This window comes from Rana temporaria, chromosome 10, assembly GCF_905171775.1.
Source record: "Rana temporaria chromosome 10, aRanTem1.1, whole genome shotgun sequence".
NCBI classification, from domain to species: domain Eukaryota; kingdom Metazoa; phylum Chordata; class Amphibia; order Anura; family Ranidae; genus Rana; species Rana temporaria.
The window spans coordinates 24,179,542-24,201,510 of NC_053498.1; positions in this window are offsets into that span (position 1 = coordinate 24,179,542).

Below are 21,969 nucleotides of genomic sequence, written 5' to 3' on the forward strand. Positions count from 1 at the left end.
GATTCTATGAGCGCATCGAGGCCCTCGGGTAAAGACCGCACTCTCAATAAGCATTTTAATAAATAAATATAAATAATAAATAAATAAAGAGGAGTGGGGAGAAACGTTTTTTTTGTCTCATGACAAGCACTGTGTCATATTATATGCTTTAAAGGAGCATATAAAGGATAAAAAAAAAAATGTTGGGGTTAACCACAGCTTTTTTTCTCAGAAAGTAGGTGCAGGAACTCGACCACGAGTTCAGGGGTGCTCTGCATACAGAGTATGGAGTTCAGCCTTCTTCCACATCTCACTTTCATCAGTCCTTTAGCTCAGACCTCTATATGCAACCCCCCTCTAATGTTCCCACACCTCCCCTCCTTCGGAGCGCCACCATCTTCCATATACCTTTGTTGCTGTATTAGGCTGAAGCACCCAGCCGACTCTAGTACCTCTTGCACACTGTAGGTGGCTCCAGCTCTCTCACTTGCAGGGAGATTATCCAGTAGGGGTGTAGGCATCCGCACTGCACCCTGGGCACCTGCATATCCCTTGTTCCCAGGGGCGGACTGACCATTCGGGCGCTCGGGCACTGCCCGAGGGCCCCATGCTACTAGGGGGCCCCATCAGGGTTGCCAGCCTCAGTAAAACCAGGGACAGTATGTAAAAATCTGTGTTTTAAAAAAAATAAAATTATAGCCCCGCCTCTCCAGTTCCTTTTTCAGTGTGTGTATGTGTATTATGTGTGTATGTATACTGTGTGTGTATACTGTGTGTGTATATTGTGTGTCTGTGTGTACTGTATACTGTGCGGCCCCATAATCTATTGCCTGGGGACCCCATTATCTTCTATTGGCCAGGGGGCTCATAATCTAATATAACCTGGGGGGCCCATATTCTCCTATTGCCCGGGGGCCCCATGAGTTATCAGTCCGCCCCTGCTTGTCCCCATCCTGCACTCAGTGGGAGCCGCTCAGGGGAACATTTTGTTGGGCGAAGAGCTGTCACTTGTTGACACAGAAGCCGGACATGTGTTTACAAGTGAGGCCTCGTACACACGACGGAGAAACTCGACGGGCGAAACAGATCGTTTTGCTCATCGAGTTCTTTGGGAAGCTGTCGAGAAACTCGACAAGCCAAGTTTCTCCATTCCCGTCAAAGAAATAGAGAACACGCTCTCTTTTTGGCTCGTCGAGTTTCTCGACAGTTTCCTCGACGAAAATGTACACACGACCGGTTTCCTCGGCAAAAAAATATCTCCCAGCAAGTTTCTTGCTGGTTTTTGCCGAGAAACTCGGTCGTGTGTACGAGGCCTGACAGTGGTGAGTAGGGAGCGGAAGGCCTGAGCCAAAGGTGGTGAAATTGAGTTCCACCAAGTTCCAGCTAAAAAAAAAAGCCCTGGGGTTAACAAACTCTTTTAAGAATCAGTAATTGGTGAAAATTGCTTGTAAGGACACCAATTGAAGGGAAAATTCCACTATAATTCATCCTAAGTGGACCAGCTAATCATGTGTGCTGGATTCTATGTAGGAGCAACAGTCTAAGAATTGTACTATCGGGGGACCTTGCAGAGTTATAGGGTCAGTCTATTTGTTCGTCTCTATGCATGGCAGGTCGTCATATGTCTGATCAAGCATGTGGTGCCCAAGCGGGTGCTGTTCTGGCCTTGCTTGATCCGCTTCAGACATAGGTTGCAAACAGCAACAGTGCGATCTGCTGCACACGTGTCGAAAAAGACCGATACCAAGGAACTTTTAAAAGTCAGCGGAGAGTCAGCAGCGCCCTGCACCTGTGCAGCTTTGCGGTGTGATGCAATAGGGTGGCTGCCCTTAAGCTGTCCCCTAGAGGACATCCTGCTTCTTTGGAGTTGTGCCTCCTCCTCCTCCTCACTTTCCTCCTCTCTTCTCTCAGGCACTCAAGTACAGTCAGTGACCTCATCATCCCCTCCCTCCTCGTCACTGGGGCAAACTTGGCAGTACAGTGGAACCTTGGTTTACAAGTTACACGGTTAATGAGCATTTTGAAAGACGAGCAACTTTTTTTTTTTTTTATTCTGACTCGGTTTGCAAAGCCAGGTAGGCTCTTGGCTTTGCAGGTGGATCTAAAGAATTTGAAGAATCCAGTCTGCTTACCAGTAGTGTTGCTCACGAATATTCGCATTGCGAATATTCGACTCGAATATAGCATATTCGAGAAATCGCGCTATATTTCGAAATTCGCGGTGAATATTCGCAATTCCGAATATTCGATTTTTTACAATTTTTTTTTTGAAACAGATCACATCCTAGATATCTCCATCGACGTCTAAAAGCATTGCTGGTATCTTTAGAGACCCTGGGCCGAGTAGCTGAAGCGTTCATTGAATTTTCCAGAAAGATCGCAATGCGATTATTCGGCAAACGCAATATCGCGCGATTACTTTCCTCGCCCCGATCTTCCGCATCAGAGCGATTTTTACAGTTTCATTTTTAAAACAGATCACATCCTAGTGATCTCCATAGACGTCTGAAAGCATTGCTGGTATGATTAGAGCCATTGGGCCGAGTAGCTGAAGCGATCATTTTATATTGCCGAATATTCGCAATGCGAATATTCGGCAATAGGAATATTGCGCGATTATTTGCTCCGCCCTTTTGCATCAGAGCCAATCAGAGTTCTCCTTCCACACTCGTCAGAGGTTAGCAACCAATAGGAACCTGCCTGCATGGACATTATATAAGCTCACTCCCAGCACCATTTCATTGCAGATTCAGAAGCTGGCTATAGAGTGTGGAGGCTGTTTCTGTGTTCCTGGTTTCCTGTGTCTTTGTTCTTGATTGATTTAGATCATCACCAGCATTGCTATTTAGTGATTCCAGTGGATCTTTTCCAGTATATCAACTGCTTTTTTCAAAGCAATAGACCCAAGAGCTTTTTTCAAAGCTACGTTTTGTGCTGTTTTGTGCTGTTTTTTTCATTTGTGTTACTGTTTGATCCTGCAATCCTCGCTGTTCAGTGATATTTGCTAGATATTTCAGAACACATTTTGCTGAGCTTTCTAAAAGAGCTTTTCTAAAAGCTAAGTTTTGTTCATCTTGTGTTACTGTTAGATCTTGCAGGTTCGCTGTTCAGTGATATTTGATAGGCATCTCAGTTCACATTTTGTTTAGTTTTTCCTAAAGAGCTTTTATAAAAGCTAAGTTTTGTGTTCAGTTTAGTTAAATTTTGTGTAGTAAGTGTACACACTGTTAGTGTACATTTATTTCATCTAGCTTAGCTTAGTGTGTGTTTAGTGTCTGTGTTTTGTGTTTAAAAAAAAAAAAAAAAAAAAGTTAGTGTTTGTTTAGTGCTTTTTTTTTTTTCTTTAATTTTGTAGTCCTTGTCTGGTGTACTACTTTTCTTATAGTTTAGTAGCTGTCTGTGTACGTCTTTGTCTGCGTGCCTGTCTTGTAAAAAATACACAAAAACACATTTTGTTCACATTTTCCCCCCCCCAATAAAGTTTACCCCCCCCACACACATATCAGCAATAATGAGCGGCATCCGTGGCCGTGGCAGCAGGGGTAGGGGAGTTACTCCCAGTGCTGGATCGCTGCCAGCACGGGGTACCTCTCGTGCCCCTACTAGTGGTAGAGGATCGGGTGCAAGGGGAGTACGCCTGATCCGGGAGTTCTTCCCATCGGGCAGCCGCCCGATATTGCCATCTCAGGCTCAAGTAGTGGTGGACTACATGGGGCACAGCAGTGCCACTGAGTCGTCGGTCCCGACTCACAGTAGTACCACCATTACACCGGCGCCTGTACTACCCCCCCCCAGCCCCCAAGAGTCCAGCATCTTACTGTTCGACAGCGACAGTGAGAGGGATCTCTTGGGGGAGGCCATGCATCAGGCAGACCTCCAGCTCTGTCCTGATGGTCAGGACCTTTTTGAAGGGATGGATGAGGAGGATGGGATACCTGCTGGCAGTATCCCAGAGACATCCCTTCAAACTGGTGCTGCTGTTTTGGTGCAGGAAACAGCAGCACCTAGTCAGACCCAGGCGTGGGTGAGGGGACAGCGGAGCCAGGCTAGAGGCTCCATGTCAGGTGGTTCCCTCAGACCAACACATTTCAGCCCTTGGTCTGACATCTCTGGGGGCGAAGAGGGTGACCCATCATGGTTGCCATCTGACGCGTCGGCTCACTACGTCAGTGACGACGGGGAAGGTAGGCACCCTGGTGAAACGGTGCGCCAGGTCACCACCAGGGAGACCATCGTCAGGGTCTCCACTGGTGATGGCAGCAGGAGGTGTCAGGAGGAGGAGCAGCAGCAGCAGCAGCAGCAGCAGCAGCAGCAGGCAGCTCCACCTGTGCGCACCGAGTCCCAGCAGGTGCAAGTAAGCATCACCCCATCTGACAGGAGGGCGGTGCTGAAGTCACCTGTCTGGAATTACTTTACCCTGGTGGCAGACAACCCTACCGTGGCCATCTGCCGGATTTGTAAAGTGAGGGTGAAGAGAGGGAAGTGTTTGGCTCGGGTGGGTACCACAGCCCTGAACCAGCACCTGAGGATAAACCACTGGGCGTTGTATGACGAGATGAAGCGTGGTGGTGGTAGCAGCGCCACCACCACAAGTGAGCAGGGTACAGCAGCCCCTGCCACATCTTCATCTCTTTCCAGCAGGTCATGCCCCCCCGCTCCCTCTAGTAGAGGTACTGGTACCGGCAGCCAGACCTCTACTTCCACAGCACCCTCCGCGTCTGTGTCCCGCACTGCCGTCCGGCGCCAGGCGTCGATTTCAGACGCCTTTGACCGCACCACTCCCTTCCCCCCTGGAGACCGACGTGTGCGTTCCCTCAATGGGCTCCTGGCAAGGGTTATTGCCCAACATCTGCTGCCCTTCAACATAGTTGACAGCAACCCCTTCAGGCAGATGTTGGAGCAGGCCCAACCCCAATGGCGTGTCCCCAGCCGCCATTTCTTTGCCAGGACTGGTGTCCCTGCCCTACACCAGCACATTGTGCAGAATGTAACCCTGTCGCTGGATCACGCTGTCAGCGACAGGGTTCATCTGACAATGGATGGCTGGACCAGCAGGCATGGGCAGGGACGCTACATCAGCTTCACGGCCCATTGGGTTTCCCTCCGAGGCGTCGGTGAGGGATCGGCGGCAACCGATCTTGTGGTGCCGCCTCGGGGTGTCCAGGGGAGAACTGCTGGTCTCCCTCAAGCCACTGTCTCCGCAGCTGCTGAGCCTCCCAGCAAGCGCCCCCGTAGCTACTCAAGTGTGGGGCACGTGCGCTGTCAGGCCGTGCTCCAGCTTGTTAGTTTAGGGGACCGGAGACACACTGGAGAAGAAGTGCTGAAAGCACTTCAGGCTCAGGTCCAGAAGTGGCTGACACCCCGAAGGCTCCAGGCAGGTATGGTTGTCTGCGATAACGGCAGCAACCTACTCGCCGCCCTTAGTGCTGGCAGTCTGACCCACGTGCCCTGTCTGGCACATGTCCTCAACCTGGTGGTGCAGAAGTTCCTGCGCACTTATCCAGGGTTGAGTGACATTGTGGCAAAGGCGCGTAGGATTGCCAGCCACTTCAGGCGCTCCCCAACCGCTACCGCGTCCCTGTCCAAATTGCAGCGGAAGTACAATTTGCCCCTTCACAGGCTGATTGTGGACAGTGTGACGCGGTGGAACTCCACCCTCCACATGCTGAAGAGGTTGTGGGAGCAGCAAAGGGCGGTGAGGGAGTACCTGATGGAACTAGGCACTGAGAGGGCTTCACCACAACTCCCTTTCATCGCCTGTGCGCAGTGGGGGCAGATAAACCAGGTCTGCCAAGTGTTGTCCTCCTTCGAGCAGGCGACCAAGATGGTCAGCAGTGAGCAAATCGGCCTCAATAGCGTGCTGCCAATACTGTTCATGCTGGAGAGGACACTAGATCGCCTGCTCGAGGCTGGGGAGAGTGCCTTGGTGGAGCAGGAGGAGTCAGCAATGCTCCACCGAGACCAGGGCCAGGGATGAGGAGGAGGAGGAGGAGGATGATGATGATGAAGAGGAGGAGGAGGTGGTTGCTGGTGTCGTCCCGGAGTCAGGGCCTGGTCAGGAGGGAGAGCCGGTGTTGGGGGCACCGATAGTCCGGGGGTTGGGCATGTCTGAGTTTGACCAGCAGCGCCTCAGGGATGAAGAGTCGCACCTCATTCACCTGGCCAGCATTGAGGAGTCACAGCGGGCTGTGCTCTTCCCCATGGCTGCCCACATGCTGAGATGCCTCAGGAGGGACCCCCGGGTTAAGACCATCAAGACGAGGGATGATTTCTGGATGGCCACCCTTTTGGATCCCAGGTGCAAGGGGAAACTGGAGCAGTTCATCCCAGCCAGCCGGAGGCAGCACCGGATGGAGGAACTGCAGGCAGCCATTGTCAGACGGTTGGAGCAGGCAACTCCCCGGCCTCCAGTTGTCCCCCCTCATCTCACCCAGCAGGTGGCTGCACCCAGCTGCAGCCGAGCAGGGGACCTAATGGAAGAGATGAGGATGTTCTTCCAAACCGAGCGACCCAGTACCAGCACCAGCAGCAGCAGCAGTCACCACCAGCGGCTGGCCCACATGGTGGCAGACTACATGGCGTCCGTCGGTTCTTCTGACAGTATGAGCACCGACGACCCCATGGAGTACTGGGTTGCCAGATTGGACACCTGCCGCGAGCTCGCTCAGTATGCGCTGGAGTTATTGTCTTGCCCCCCCTCCAGCGTACTATCTGAGCGGACATTCAGCGCGGCAGGTGGGGTGGTCACGGACAAGAGGACCCGTCTGTCCACAGACTCCGTGGACAGACTCACATTCATAAAGATGAATGAGTCCTGGATCGGCGGTGACTTTCTGGCACCCGTCGTCGGTTCAGGGCGCTGAAGGGTCCCTTGCCATGCATTCCCTGATGAAGCCCCGGACCTGATGTATTTACAGTGCTGAATATAACTATTTTAACATCAGAGAAAATCAATGTTAATATTTGGTACAGTAGGCTTTCTTTGCAATTACAGCGGTCAAACCTTTCTTGTAGTTTTACACCAGCTTTGCACACACTGGAGGAGGGATTTTGGCCCACTCCTCCACACAGATCTTCTCTACATCAGTCATGTTTCTGGGCTCTCGCTGAGAAACACGGAGTTTGAGCTCCCTCCAAAGATTCTCTATTGGGTTTAGGTCTGGAGACTGGCTAGGCCACGCCAGAACCTTGATATGCTCCTTACAGAGCCAATCCTTGGTTATCCTGGCTGTGTGCTTTGGGTCATTGTCATGTTGGAAGACCCAGCCTCGACCCATCTTCAAAGCTCTAACTCAGGGAAGGAGGTTGTTGCCCAAAATCTTGCAATACATGGCCCCGGTCATCCTCTCCTTAATACAGTGCAGTCACCCTGTCCCATGTGCAGAAAAACACCACCAAAGCATGATGCTACCACCCCCATGCTTCACATTAGGGATGGCGTTCTTGGCATGGTACTCATCATTATTCTTCCTCCGAACACGGTTAGTGAAATTATGATCAAAAAGTTATATTATAGTCTCATCTGACCACATGATTTTCTCCCATGACTCCTCTGGATCAGTCAAGACAATTATGTCAGCAGTTATTTCACACCCTATATACTCTTATTAATAATGCTGTTCATCATGGCACCTCCTGCCCATGTGATATGACTCTGTATCAACTACTACTGTTAATACTACTACTGCTGCTTCTGCTGCTGCCGCCCAGTCAATACACCTATGTCAGCAGTTATTTGACACTCTATATACTCCTATTCCTACTGCTGTTCATCATGGCACCTCCTGCCCATGTGATATGACTCTGTATCAACTACTACTGTTAATACTACTACTGCTGCTTCTGCTGCTGCTGCCGCCCAGTCAATACACCTATGGCAGCAGTTGTTTAACACTCTATATACTCTTATTCCTACTGCTGTTCATCATGGCACCTCCTGCCCATGTGATATGACTCTGTATCAACTACTACTGTTAATACTACTACTGCTGTTTCTGCTGCCCAGTCAAGACACCTATGTCAGCAGTTATTTCACACTCTATATACTCTTATTAAGACTGCTGTACATCATGGCACCTCCTGCCCATGTGATATGACTCTGTATCAACTACTACTGGTAATACTACTACTGCTGTTTCTGCTGCCCAGTCAATACACCTATGTCAGCAGTTATTTCACACTCTATATACTCTTATTAAGACTGCTGTACATCATGGCAACTCCTGCCCATGTGATATGACTCTGTATCAACTACTACTGGTAATACTACTACTGCTGTTTCTGCTGCCCAGTCAAGACACCTATGTCAGCAGTTATTTCACACTCTATATACTCTTATTAAGACTGCTGTACATCATGGCACCTCCTGCCCATGTGATATGACTCTGTATCAACTACTACTGGTAATACTACTACTGCTGTTTCTGCTGCCCAGTCAATACACCTATGTCAGCAGTTATTTCACACTCTATATACTCTTATTAAGACTGCTGTACATCATGGCAACTCCTGCCCATGTGATATGACTCTGTATCAACTACTACTGGTAATACTACTACTGCTGTTTCTGCTGCCCAGTCAAGACACCTATGTCAGCAGTTATTTCACACTCTATATACTCCTATTACCACTGCTGTTCATCATGGCACCTCCTGCCCAAGTGATATGACTCTGTATCAACTACTACTGGTAATACTACTACTGCTGTTTCTGCTGCCCAGTCAATACACCTATGTCAGCAGTTATTTCACACTCTATATACTCTTATTAAGACTGCTGTACATCATGGCACCTCCTGCCCATGTGATATGACTCTGTATCAACTACTACTGCTAATACTACTACTGCTGTTTCTGCTGCCCAGTCAATACACCTATGTCAGCAGTTATTTCACACTCTATATACTCTTATTAAGACTGCTGTACATCATGGCAACTCCTGCCCATGTGATATGACTCTGTATCAAGTACTACTGTTAATACTACTACTGCTGCTTCAGCTGCTGCTGCCGCCCAGTCAATACACCTATGTCAGCAGTTATTTCACACTCTATATACTCTTATTAAGACTGCTGTACATCATGGCAACTCCTGCCCATGTGATATGACTCTGTATCAACTACTACTGTTAATACTACTACTGCTGCTTCTGCTGCTGCTGCCGCCCAGTCAATACACCTATGTCAGCAGTTGTTTAACACTCTATATACTCTTATTCCTACTGCTGTTCATCATGGCACCTCCTGTCCATGTGATATGACTCTGTATCAAGTACTACTGTTAATACTACTACTGTTGCTTCTGCTGCTGCTGCTGCCCAGTCAAGACACCTATGTCAGCAGTTATTTCACACCCTATATACTCTTATTAAGACTGCTGTTCATCATGGCACCTCTTGCACGAGTGATTTGACACTGTATTGTCAATGTCTACTACTACTATTACAGCTCAGTCAAGACACCTGTGTCCCAATTTTTTGGTACACTATTGACTACTATGACCACTACTGATGCTGTAAAGTATTCCCCAAGTGTTTTTATGCTATGTATTACTATTACCACTACTGCTTGTAAATCATGCCTGTGTGATACTTAGTGGGAATGCTTTAATAAGCATTCCTAGTATGGATACCCATAAATGTATTAATCTTAATTAGTGTGAATGCTTTAATAAACATTTCCAGTATTGATATCCGTAAATTTAGTAATCTTATTATTACTTACGTTTTTTGGTTCTGCGTAACTTCGGCATACTTTCAGCTATTGAGACCATTCAACTGTAAAAATGTTCGTCTCTTTCAGCAAATGATGGGACTTCTTCAAGTTTTTTCCTACTTTTTACACTTTTATAAATTTTAAGCTTTTAGACCCTTTTTTTAACATTGAAGTCAATGAGAACATCCTTTTCCCCTTTGAATTCACATGCCCTGCCAAAAGTTTCAGCTACTTCATACTTTCACTTACAGACACTGAAAAAACTGTAAAGCGATCACAAAATATTTAGCTATCCGGCTATGACTTTTCAGATCGTTATCGTTTACAATTTTTTGGTGAAAACGCAATTTACGTTTTGCGAATTTTTCACAAAAATGCGATAGGTTATAATGTAATCCTATGGAGGGGATTTAGAGTCTGTCATGTGACCTTAACATTGGAGATCTTTGTAATTAAAAATATCTTTACAAAAAGGGGAAACAAATTGGTCTCACGCCCACAAGATCTACTTTTCATACACAATTTTTAAATATCAAAACGTAGCTATGCTTGTCTGGTTTATGGCAATGTGATCAATTCTGCGATACGTATTTTAGTTTTAGTTATTGGAGCAACAGCCAGAAATTATGTCTCATAGACTCTCATGTTAAATTATCTAAAAAATGTTGCTGCAGAACTCACAAAGACGCTCTTTTCTAAATCGCAGACATGGCCACATTTTTAAGTTTATCTACATAAATTTCATATCGATGCGTTTACAAGGGCCGTGTATTTCAAACGGTGTAGTCGTTGTATCAATTGCATGTACGTTTGAGGATTTATTAAGCTTTGTTTGGAGGCTTAAATCATGTATTAGATCTGTGAATTAAAAGCGTTTGTAATGTTATTTCTTTCCATAAATCACTTTCCTGACCTCAGTGCAATATTCCTCCTCACTGACCTGGGGGGGAGGGGAAACCTATTGAGGGGGGAGGGGCGACCAGGAAGTCAGCATACTCTATACTTTGCAGATAGAGAAAGAAGCTGTGTGTCCTAAAGATAGTGTAGTGGTTATGGTGAATGTCTTTGGCAAGGGGCTCACCAATTAAGCTATTCAGCATTCCCACTCGCATTTTCCTCAGGAAATGCATTGTCTAGTTATATTATATTTTAATACTCCTGCTGCTGCCTCCATGCTGAGTAAAGCTTCATGACCTCTCTGGCACAGCGGATCCACCAACAGCCTCCGCTACAAGCTACCAGACCGGATCTAAACAGCAAGTGTAACTTTAACAATGAACCTTATGTTAAACCCTGTTTTGCGGCATTTATACTGCAACCATTGGGCTGTCTGCAAGAGCTCATCTGCATTCTCTCTCTTTCTTGCTCTCCCTCTCTCTCTCTTTGTATATATATATATATTGTTGCTTTTGTTATGTTCATTTTTCAACAGTTTATTTTGTGTTCGTCGTGTCTGTGTCGTGTGCTTTAGTTTGTCCTAGGTTACTGTTAAATAAAATAATAGTATAAAATGTTTTTGCTTATTATGAAGTTAAATGTGTTGATGTTGATTTGTTTGATGTGAAGTTAGATGTGTTGAAAAACCTACAAATCTATCTCAAAAAGAAATGAAACATTTCCAAAAAATAATATTTATTAATAAAAACATAATTTCAGATATAACTCTGATTGAGCTTCTGAAGGCGCTCCATCTTCTCTATATTTTTTAATTGCTGCTGCTCCAGCAGCACATTTTGCTGAATAAGGTAGCGGATCTGGCGCTGATTTGCCTGGATCCTCAGGTGGGTAGTCTTTATGAGCGCGTTCTGCCTCATCATCTTTCTTGATACTGTTAGGATATAATAAAAAAAAAATTTGGATTTAAAATAACGTTACCAAATAAATAAAAACATTTTTTTGCTTATTAATCAATCATTATCATGTGTATACACTTGTTATGTGTCTAACACATCCCGGGAGTGCAGAATTATTAGGCAAATGAGTATTTGGACCACATCATCCTCTTTATACATGTTGTCTTACTCCAAGTTGTATAGGCTCGAAAGCCTACTACAGATTAGGCATATTAGGTAATGTACATCTCTGTAATGAGAAGGTGTGTGGTCTAATGACATCAACACTCTATATCAGGTGTGCATAATTATTAGTCAATTTCCTTTTCTTTGTCAAAATGGGCCAAAAGAAGGATTTGACAGACTCTGAAAAGTCCAAAATAGAGAGATATCTAGCAGAGGGATGCAGCACTCTTAAAGTTGCAAAGCTTCTGAAGCGTGATCATCAAACAAAAGAAGCGTGTGGAAAAACAAAGGTGCAAAATAACTGCCCATGAACTGAGAAAAGTTAAGCGTGCAGCTGCCAAGATGCCACTTGCCACAAGATTGGCCATATTTCAGAGCTGCAACATCACTGGGGTGCCCAAAAGCACAAGGTGTGCAATACCCAGAGACATGGCCAAGGTAAGAAAGGCTGAAAGACGATGACCACTGAACAAGACACACAAGCTGCAACGTCAAGACTGTGCCAATAAATATCTCAAGAAAGATTTTTCTAAGGTTTTATGGACTGCTGAAATGAGAGTGAGTCTTGATGGGCCAGATGGAAGAGCCCGTGGCTGGATTGGTAAAGGGCAGGGAGCTCCAGTCCGACTCAGACGCCAGCAAGGTGGTGGTGGAGTACTGGTTTGGGCTGGTATCATCAAAGATGAGCTTGTGGGGCCTTTTCGGATTGAGGATGGAGTCAAGCTCAACTCCCAGTCCTACTGCCAGATTATGGAAGAGACCTTCTTCAAGCAGTGGTACAGGAAAAAGTCACCACCCTTCAAGAAAAACATGATTTTCATGCAGGACAATGCTCCATCACACGTGTCAAAGTACTCCACAGCGTGGCTGGCAAGAAAGGGTATTAAATAAAAAAAAGTAATGACATGGCCTCCTTGTTCACCTGATCTGAACCCCATTGAGAACCTGTGGTCCATCATCAAATGTGGGATTTACAAGGAGGGAAAACAGTACACCTCTCTGAACAGTGTCTGGGAGGCTGTGGTTGCTGCTGCACGCAATGTTGATGGTGAACAGATCAAAACACTGACAGAATCCATGGATGTCAGGCTTTTGAGTGTCCTTGCAAAGAAAGGTGGCTATATTGGTCACTGATTTGTTTTTGTTTTGTTTTTAAATGTCAGAAATGTGTATTTGTGAATGTTGAGATGTTATATTGGTTTCACTTTTAAAAATAAATCATTGAAATGGGTATACATTTATTTTTTGGTTAAGTTGCCTAAAAATTCTGCACAGTAATAGTAGTCACCTGCACACACAGATATCCCCCGAAAATAACTAACACTAAAAACAAACTAAAAACTACTTCCAAAAAAATTCAGCTTTGATATTAATGAGTTTTTGGGGTTCATTGAGAACATGGTTGTTGTTCAATAATAAAATGAATCCTCAAAAATACAACTTGCCTAATAATTATGCACTACCTGTATACTTCTAGCATCAATACCATATTATGGTTCTACAATCTGACAGGTGCGCTTTATATGTTGTCCATTTTTATATCTACATTTTATTGTTGAAATGTTATTAATAATTGTGCACATATTTACCTTCCTGAACGAGGCTCACAGGACCGCTCTCTTCCTCCTGCTCTTCTGCTTGAGAAGTTGGGGTGGTGGGGGGGGGGGAAGCTCCTCAGCTTGCTCCTCAGCAGGAGCTGGGGTTGGGGAGTGGGAGGGCCCTGGCTGCTCCTCTTCATCCATCTCCTCCTCTGCCGCATCCTCCTCTGCCGCATCCTCCTCCTCCTCCTCATCGGCCTGGCGCCTTCTGCGCTTGGCGCGGACAACTGGCATTGGAGCTCCTATAATAACACAATGTTCATATATTATAAAAATGTTTTCTAATGACGTATGCAAATTCTGTGTACTCTGCTGTATTGTATATGAATACAAATTGATTTATATAGACAGTTAACCAATGGGACAATGTTATATTAAAGGGTCTTGTGGGCACTACAGGGGACTGAGCGTGAGCTGGGATGCAACCATGTTAAAATGAGCTGTTTTTGTCTCCTTTGTTTTGTTCAGACCATCTCATGTTAAAAAAAGGGCCTGATGGAGCACACGGGATTACTATAACAACCCCACTCCTAACACAGGAATTTAGTGGTAATCTATATATATAAAACTCAACGTGTGTGTGTGCATAAATGTATGTATGTATGTATGTATGTATGTATGTATGTTCCAGCATCACGTACAAACGGCTAAAGATATTTATATGAAACTTGGCACACAGGTTACTTATATGTCAGCCACAAACATAGGATAGGTGGTTTAAACCTTACCCACCCCCACTTGCCATGGTCGGGGTTTTTCTTTAAAGTCCCATGCAAAGCAATGGGAAAATTATGTTCCCACATAACTTCTGTGTTCCTGTCTGCTGTCCCATGTCTTTTTTCAACAGTACTATGAATACCTTGGCTGGTGCTGATATATGTTAGCACAACATGGCATCTTGGTTAACAACATCTGACCTTACATGAATTACATATGACCTTACATAACTGTCACCAAAGGAGCTGCGGTGGCTCCACGCGATTGCCACTGCACTGACAAGTGATTCACCTCTGCAGCTAGGGGTTCGGATCCCGCTCTCGGCTACCTGTGAATTGCGTTTGGTGGTCTCAGCCCTGCCCCTGGTGGGTGTGCTATGCGAGGTTAGGTTGGGAGGACCCCCTCACACCCGCCATTGCCAACCGGGGCATGGAGAAAGGTGGCAGATTGTCTCTGGGGGAGGCCTCCCAACTCCTGCAGGCCGGCTCCTCTCTCTTTCGAGTTCACGCACAAAATACACTTTTTAAAAAAAAAAACATAACTGTCAACAATAACTTACCTGGATGATATTTAGCCCGAAGACGTCTGACCTGATCCATTTGGCGCCTCTTCAGGTCAGACCACTTCTTGACAATTGCATTGTGGTCGTGTTGGCCGCCAAAGTCAGCGATTAGGGCGCTGACCACAGCCCTTTTCTCTGGCTGCCTCCGCAGCTTATCGTATCCTGTTTCCAGGAACTTCTGCAAGATGAAGAACAAAGTATATTGTAATACTTCTGTTGACAGCCTTATGGATATATGACGTAAATGTATGCTATTCAACAATTGGAAGCATCCTCGCCTTATTAATCAATGACAGGGGTAACATGAAAGATTTTATATCCTGCCATTTCGGTTGCCACTTTTTTTGCATAAATATAGCAGCCATTATCATTTGCATAATTATGAATATATTATTAACAACACAGGATACACGTATAGGGGAGATATGCGTTGCTAACTCTTTTCCCTGTCAGGAGCCTAACGCCCCGGGGGTCAGAGACGGGACCTTTTCGGAGGGCCACTGACGTATATACCCGTCGCAGTTTTTTGTGATGTCACTCTTTAGGTGTGTGCACATTTTCCACTGCATCCGGGTGGAGTTTTTGGGTTGTGTTTTGCACGCCACAGGCTTTTCAACAGGAAAAAAACAGCTGGAGGCAGAATGGTTGCAAAACACTACGGGTTTGTTACCTAACTCTGGGTTTCAAGACCAGTCCACCTCCAGCTGTTGCAAAACTACTACTCCCATCAGCCACGGTCTGTCAGTGCATGCTAAGAATTTTACTTTTTCTGCATCTAGGGTGCCACAGTTTAGAGACCCGTGCATAAAGGCCTGAAAAATGGGGGCCTGCAGAACTTACAATACTAGAAGTGCCAGCATTCCCAGGCATGCTGGAAGTTGTAGTTCTGCAACATCTAAAGGGCAATATGTATTCGAACGTCCTTGGGCCTTGAGGACACTGAAGTCAGGACGTTCGCATACGTCCTATGTCCAATAAAATGTTAAATTCATTATGCTAAATAACAAGGAAAAGTGCCTAAATACACATTTGCCAACCAGGGTGTCTGCAGCTGTCCAGGCATGCTGGGACTTGTAGTTTTGTAAAAGCAGGAGACACATTTTTTGTGAAATACTAATATCTGATCATATATACTAACTTTTAAACTAGACTAAAATGCAGTTGAAGATAATGAAATAACAGTGGTCAAAATACTTACACAAATCAGCATCTTTTCCTCAGATACAGTGAAATTACTTCCAACCATCTTGCTCTGCGATTGCGTTGCGATCATAAAGTTGGAAACTGGCAAGGGTCCAGGAAATGGTCGCGTGTTGTTCGCGTGTTGATTGCGCTGCTTGGACCGAGATGGGTCCATATGGCTTCGGCTGTATGGACCACAGTAACTCTTTTCCCTGTCAGGAGCCTAACGCCCCGGGGGGTGAGAGACGGGACCTTTTCGGAGGACCACTGACGTATGCAACCGTCGCAGTTTTTTGTGATGTCACTCTTTAGGTGTGTGCAAATTTTTCCTTGCACCGGGTGGAGTTTTTGGGTTGTGTTTTGCACGCCACAGGCTTTTCAACAGAAAATAACCAGCTGGAGGCAGGATGGTTGCAAAACACTACGGGTTTGTTACCTAACTCTGGGTTTCAAGACCAGTCCAACTCCAGCTGTTGCAAAACTACTACTCCCATCAGCCACGGTCTGTCAGTGCATGCTAAGAATTTTACTTTTGCTGCATCTAGGGTGCCACAGTTTAGAGACCCGTGCATAAAGGCCTGAAAAATGGGGGCCTGCAGAACTTACAATACTAGAAGTGCCAGCATTCCCAGGCATGCTGGAAGTTGTAGTTCTGCAACATCTAAAGGGCAATATGTATTCGAACGTCCTTGGGCCTTGAGGACACTGAAGTCAGGACGTTCGCATACGTCCTATGTCCAATAAAATGTTAAATTCATTATGCTAAATAACAAGGAAAAGTGCCTAAATACACATTTACCAACCAGGGTGTCTGCAGCTGTCCAGGCATGCTGGGACTTGTAGTTTTGTAAAAGCAGGAGACACATTTTTTGTGAAATACTAATATCTGATCATATATACTAACTTTTAAACTAGACTAAAATGCAGTTGAAGATGATGAAATAACAGTGGTCAAAATACTTACACAAATCAGCAACTTTTCCTCAGACTTAGTGAAATTGCTTCCAACCATGTTGCTGTGTGATTGCGCTGCGATCATAAGTTGGAAACTGGCAAGGCTCCAGGAAATGGTCGCGTGTTGTTCGCGCAATTGCGCATGCGCGATCGAAAAATCGCAATCGCAATATGTATTTTGGTTAAAATATCATACATATTCGATTTCAGAGTGCTGCTACAGCAGTTTTCGAAATATCTGCAATCAATTTCGCATTCGCATGTTGCGATATTTCGATAAAATATCAGGAATATTCTGAGCCAATCAGAGCGCTCCTCCAGCATATCTCGAAATTGCGCAATAAATATCGCATTCGCATGTTGCGATATTTCGATAAAATATCACGAATATTCTGAGCCAATCAGAGCGCTCCTCCAGCATATATCGAAATTCCGCAATCAATATCGCATTCGCATGTTGCGATATTTCGATAAAATATCACGAATATTCTGAGCCAATCAGAGCGCTCCTCCAGCATATCTCGAAATTCCGCAATAAATATCGCATTCGCATGTTGCGATATTTCGATAAAATATCACGAATATTCTAAGCCAATCAGAGCGCTCCTCCAGCATATCTCGAAATTGCGCAATAAATATCGCATTCGCATGTTGCGATATTTCGATAAAATATCACGAATATTCTAAGCCAATCAGAGCGCTCCTACCGCAGTTATTAAAAAAATCGCAATTATTTTCGCATTCGCAATAGCGAAAAATCGCAATCAATTAATTTCGATAAAATATCACGAATATTCGAATTTAGCGAATATATCTCGAATATTCGAATATATATTCGAGATATATCGCGAAATCGAATATGGCATATTCTGCTCAACACTGCTTACCAGGGGCATAACTACAGGGGTTGCAGGGATCGCAATTGTGACCCGGCTCCATGCTGTAGGGGACCTGTTCTGCCCCCCTGTATGCCTGGATGGGAGGAGCGGTGGGGGCAACTGCATAAAGAGGAACCAATCTCTCCATTTTCCTCCTGCAGCCGCTGAATGCCTGCGGGAGGGAGAGGGGGAGAAGCAGGCATTCGGCGGCTGCAGGAGGAAAATAATGGAGAGATTGGTTCCTCTAAATGCAGCCGCCCCTGCTGCTCCTCTTATCCAGCTCTGCTGCCCCCAGTGTGCTCTCCAACCCCCCTGTGCTTTCTCCTGCCCCCCCACCTCATCCCCTGCAGCTCTGCTGGGTTCCCCCTCCCTCTCCCACTGGTTGCTGCGGGGGATCTGTCAGAATAGAGAACAGGAAATGTGCCCTTCCTTTTCTAAATAGTCAGTGATCCGTACTTAAAATGTGTTTACTTTGCTTAATTTTATGACTGGACAGAAAGCTCTGTACAGAGCTTTTCCTGTTTATTTATTCTATGCCCTCAATCTTATTTCTCTGTCTCAAAGGTGGAAAATCAGAGGTCTGTCTAGACTCCTGATATCTCACCAAGCTCCCCAATGGGGCTCCTAAAACAATAAAAAAAAATATTTTATAAAAAAAATAAGGTAAAAAAAATAATGAAAAACACAATAACAAAAATAAAAAACTACTGACACCAATGGCGAAACAACCAGGCTTACAATGGTTGCACTTGCGACCGGTGTTCCACGACCAGGCTTAGAGAGAAGGGCCCCGGTCGGGGGTCAGGGGCTTTCATGGTTTCTTGCACCAGGGGCCCTTATGCCGCATACACACGATCATTTTTCGGCATGAAAAAAAAGGTTGTTTTTAAAAAATGTCATTGAAAATGATCGCGTGTGGGCTTCACATCATTTTTCGGGTTCTGAAAAATGACAAAAAAAAAATTGTAACATGCTGCATTTTTTAACAACGTTTTAAACAATGTCATTTTTCGGGTTGTAAAAATGTATCGTGTGTGGGCTAAAACGACGTTAAAAACCTGCGCATGCTCAGAAGCAAGTTATGAGACGGGAGCGCTCGTTCTGGTAAAACTACCATTCGTAATGGAGTAAGCACATTCATCACGCTGTAACAGACAGAAAAGCATGAATCATGTTTTACTAGCACAAAATCAGCTAAAGCAGCCCCAAGAGTGGCGTCATCCGCATGGAACTTCCCCTTTATAGTGCCGTTGTACTACCCCCTCAAAAATGACATGCCAAATGTGGCATGTAAGAGTCGCGAGGAGTGCTTAAAGTGGAAGTTCCAAATTTGGGTGGAACTCTGCTTTAATCACAGTGAAGCGCTCTAAAGGAGGCATGGCATCCGGTGGAAGCATTATGTGTCGAGGACAATAAAGTTGATTGAAAAGAAACAGCGATGTGCAGCTTTGTTGGAGTATTCCTGTGGCCGTAACTTCTTGTTAGATTGAGTCTCTCTTGGTCCATACACGGAATGATCAGCTATAAAGGCAATCTCTCAGGTCAGACAAGATGAGGCAAGGAAAAGTCCTTTATCCCCATTGCATAACATATGTGCAATCATTATTATTATTAGACATGTGCATTCGTTTTCGTCTGTATTTCAGGTATTTTCATTATCGTTTTAACAAACGATAACAAAAGCACAGAAAACGAAAACCGAAAGATCCGACATAAACAAATGCTTTATTTTCGTTTTCGTTGCGGTCGAATGTGCCTAACCTTAACTCTATTAGTTCAATATTATTCTACATAAAGAGAAAAGATTTGACATAGAGAGAAAAGATTCGACATAGAGAGAAAAGAAGAGTCCAAATTGTTTTTTTTTTTTTTAAAGATTCTATCGAATCTTCTTTTTCTTTTTTTTTTTTCTTCTTCTTCTTCTTCTTCTTAGAACATTCGACAGACACCATAAGCCTTCAATGACAGATTCGACCTTAATTGTGCCTAACCTTAACTCTATTAGTCCAATATTATTCTACATAAAGAGAAAAGATTCGACATAGAGAGAAAATTTTCGACATAGAGAGACATGAAGATTCGACATAGAGAGACATGAAGATTCGACTTAGAGAGACGTGAAGAGTTGAATTTTTTTTTTTTTAAGATTCTGTCAATTTTTTTTTTTTCTTCTTCTTCTTCTGCTTCTTCTTAAAACATTCGACAGACAGCATAAGCCTTCAATGACAGATTCAACCTTAATTTCGATTTTCGGACGAATGCATTTTTTTAACGAAAAACAAAATAAAAAAAAAACTAATTTCGGGAGTAACTAAATAAATGTATTATTCGGACGAAAACGAAATTACGAAACAAAAAATTCAGTGTGCACATGTCTAATTATTATTGTATATTGTTGCCATAATCGTTGTATGGTAAAGCCTAACCAAACGTCTTTTTTGGGTTTGGATGAAGAAAGAGTTCAAATGTCTGACAGGTTTTTATTTCTGTATATGACCTCATTTAGGGAGAATGCTAATCCTTCCTAAAAAATTGACAAAAAATACTGTATCTGACTGGAGCTGGAAATTATTAAATAACAATATATGATAATAATTAGTAGTAGGAGTAGTAGCTGTCTTAGTAGTATTACCGTATTTATCGGGGTATTGCACGCTCCGGCGTATAGCGCGCACCCCTAAAGTGGACCTGCATTCCTGTAAAAAAAAACATTTTCGTACTTACAGTTTTGGTGTCTTGCGCGGCGTCCATCGGCGGCCTCGTCGGGTCCGGCGTCCGTCTGCGGCTTCGGTGGTGTCCTCCTCGTCGGGTCCGGCGTCCTTCTGCGGTGTCCTCCTCGCTCGATCCCCGCTTCCCGCGCTGAGTTTGAACTACTGCGCCGGCATATACCGAGCGCAGTACACTCTTGTATAGTCGGGCAGGCTCAGCTCCTCTCGCGGTCACGTCCTGTGCGTCCTGTACGTCCAGGACGTGACTGCGAGAGGAGCCGAGCCTGCCCGACTATACACGAGTGTACTGCGCTCGGTATATGCCGGCGCAGTAGTTCAAACTCGGCGCGGGAAGCGGGTATCGGCGTATATCGCGCACCCCACGATTTTGCCCTGAATTTCAGGGTAAAAAAGTGTGCGGTATACACCGATAAATACGGTATATACAGATATGCATCAAAAGCTATAGCAAATATGGATGCAAAAAAAAAAAAAGCTCTTTGAGTCAATGCTTGTATTGGGAAATTGGGTAAAAATGGAAAGGCGTTCTTGTATCAGATTGAAAAGTAGATCCTCAGCTGTAGGAAGTTTCATTGACCTTTAAAGAGTCCTTGTCACCAGACCATACATTTCAACAAAATATTTTTATAAGATTATAGGTGCATTTAACATGTTTTATGCATTTTATTTACATGTACAATCCTCCCTTGTGTAGTCCTCCAATAACCCTGATTTTCCTGCTAGATCGCCATCTTGAATGTGACGTTAGCAGCCCCAGCAGTCTCAGAGCTGTCACTTAACTAACTCCCTAAAGCAGGGGTGTCAAACTAAATTTTATTGTGGGTCGCCTCAGCATTATGATAACCCTTAAATGGGTTGTATCTGTCTGGCCTCGTACACACGACCGTTTTTCTCTGCAAAAATGCTCTGCCACCAAGTTTCTTGATGGATTTTGTCGAGGAAAACGGTTGTGTGTATGAGGCCTAAGATTAGATGTCCAGCGCACCCCCTCCCCTTACATTGAATGTCAAGAGCCACTCCACCATCAGAAGTTGAGTTCCCCACTCTCCCTTATATCACAGTGCACCCCCCTTTCCTTATGCTGCTGCTGGGAAGAAGCTGGATGCATTGCTTGAAAGCAGAAAGTAAGGGTCTGGAGGAGGACCAGAGGAGGGCTGTAGCTCTCCGGCAGGAGAGGTGCAAGGGCCAAATGAAATGGCCTGGAGGGCCGGATTCGGCCTGCGGGCCTTGTGTTTGACACCTGTGCTCTATAGTATTCTCATTCACTTCTCTCCTGACTGCAACATAAAATGTAATATAGGGAGGAGAGGAGAGGGACCGAGGAGCTGGACCAGCACAGAGCATAATTAGGAGGAGAAGAGGGCAATGACATGCAAATAGCAGATTACTAGCCTTTTCAGAAGGAGGTCACCAATGGCATCATCTATATTTGTCTATGTACAGGTTAGGTGGATATTGAATGCAGTTTGTAGCACCTTTTTACAGTAATTCAAACTGAAATGAAGGAACCTTAGTTTATTAAATATATTTGTAATAACTTTATTTTGAAGCTGAATTGACACACATTAATGCAGTTCTGTATTTATTAACACGTCATTTTTTTTTTAAACTCAAGCACCTAAACTTGACTTGGCATCAGC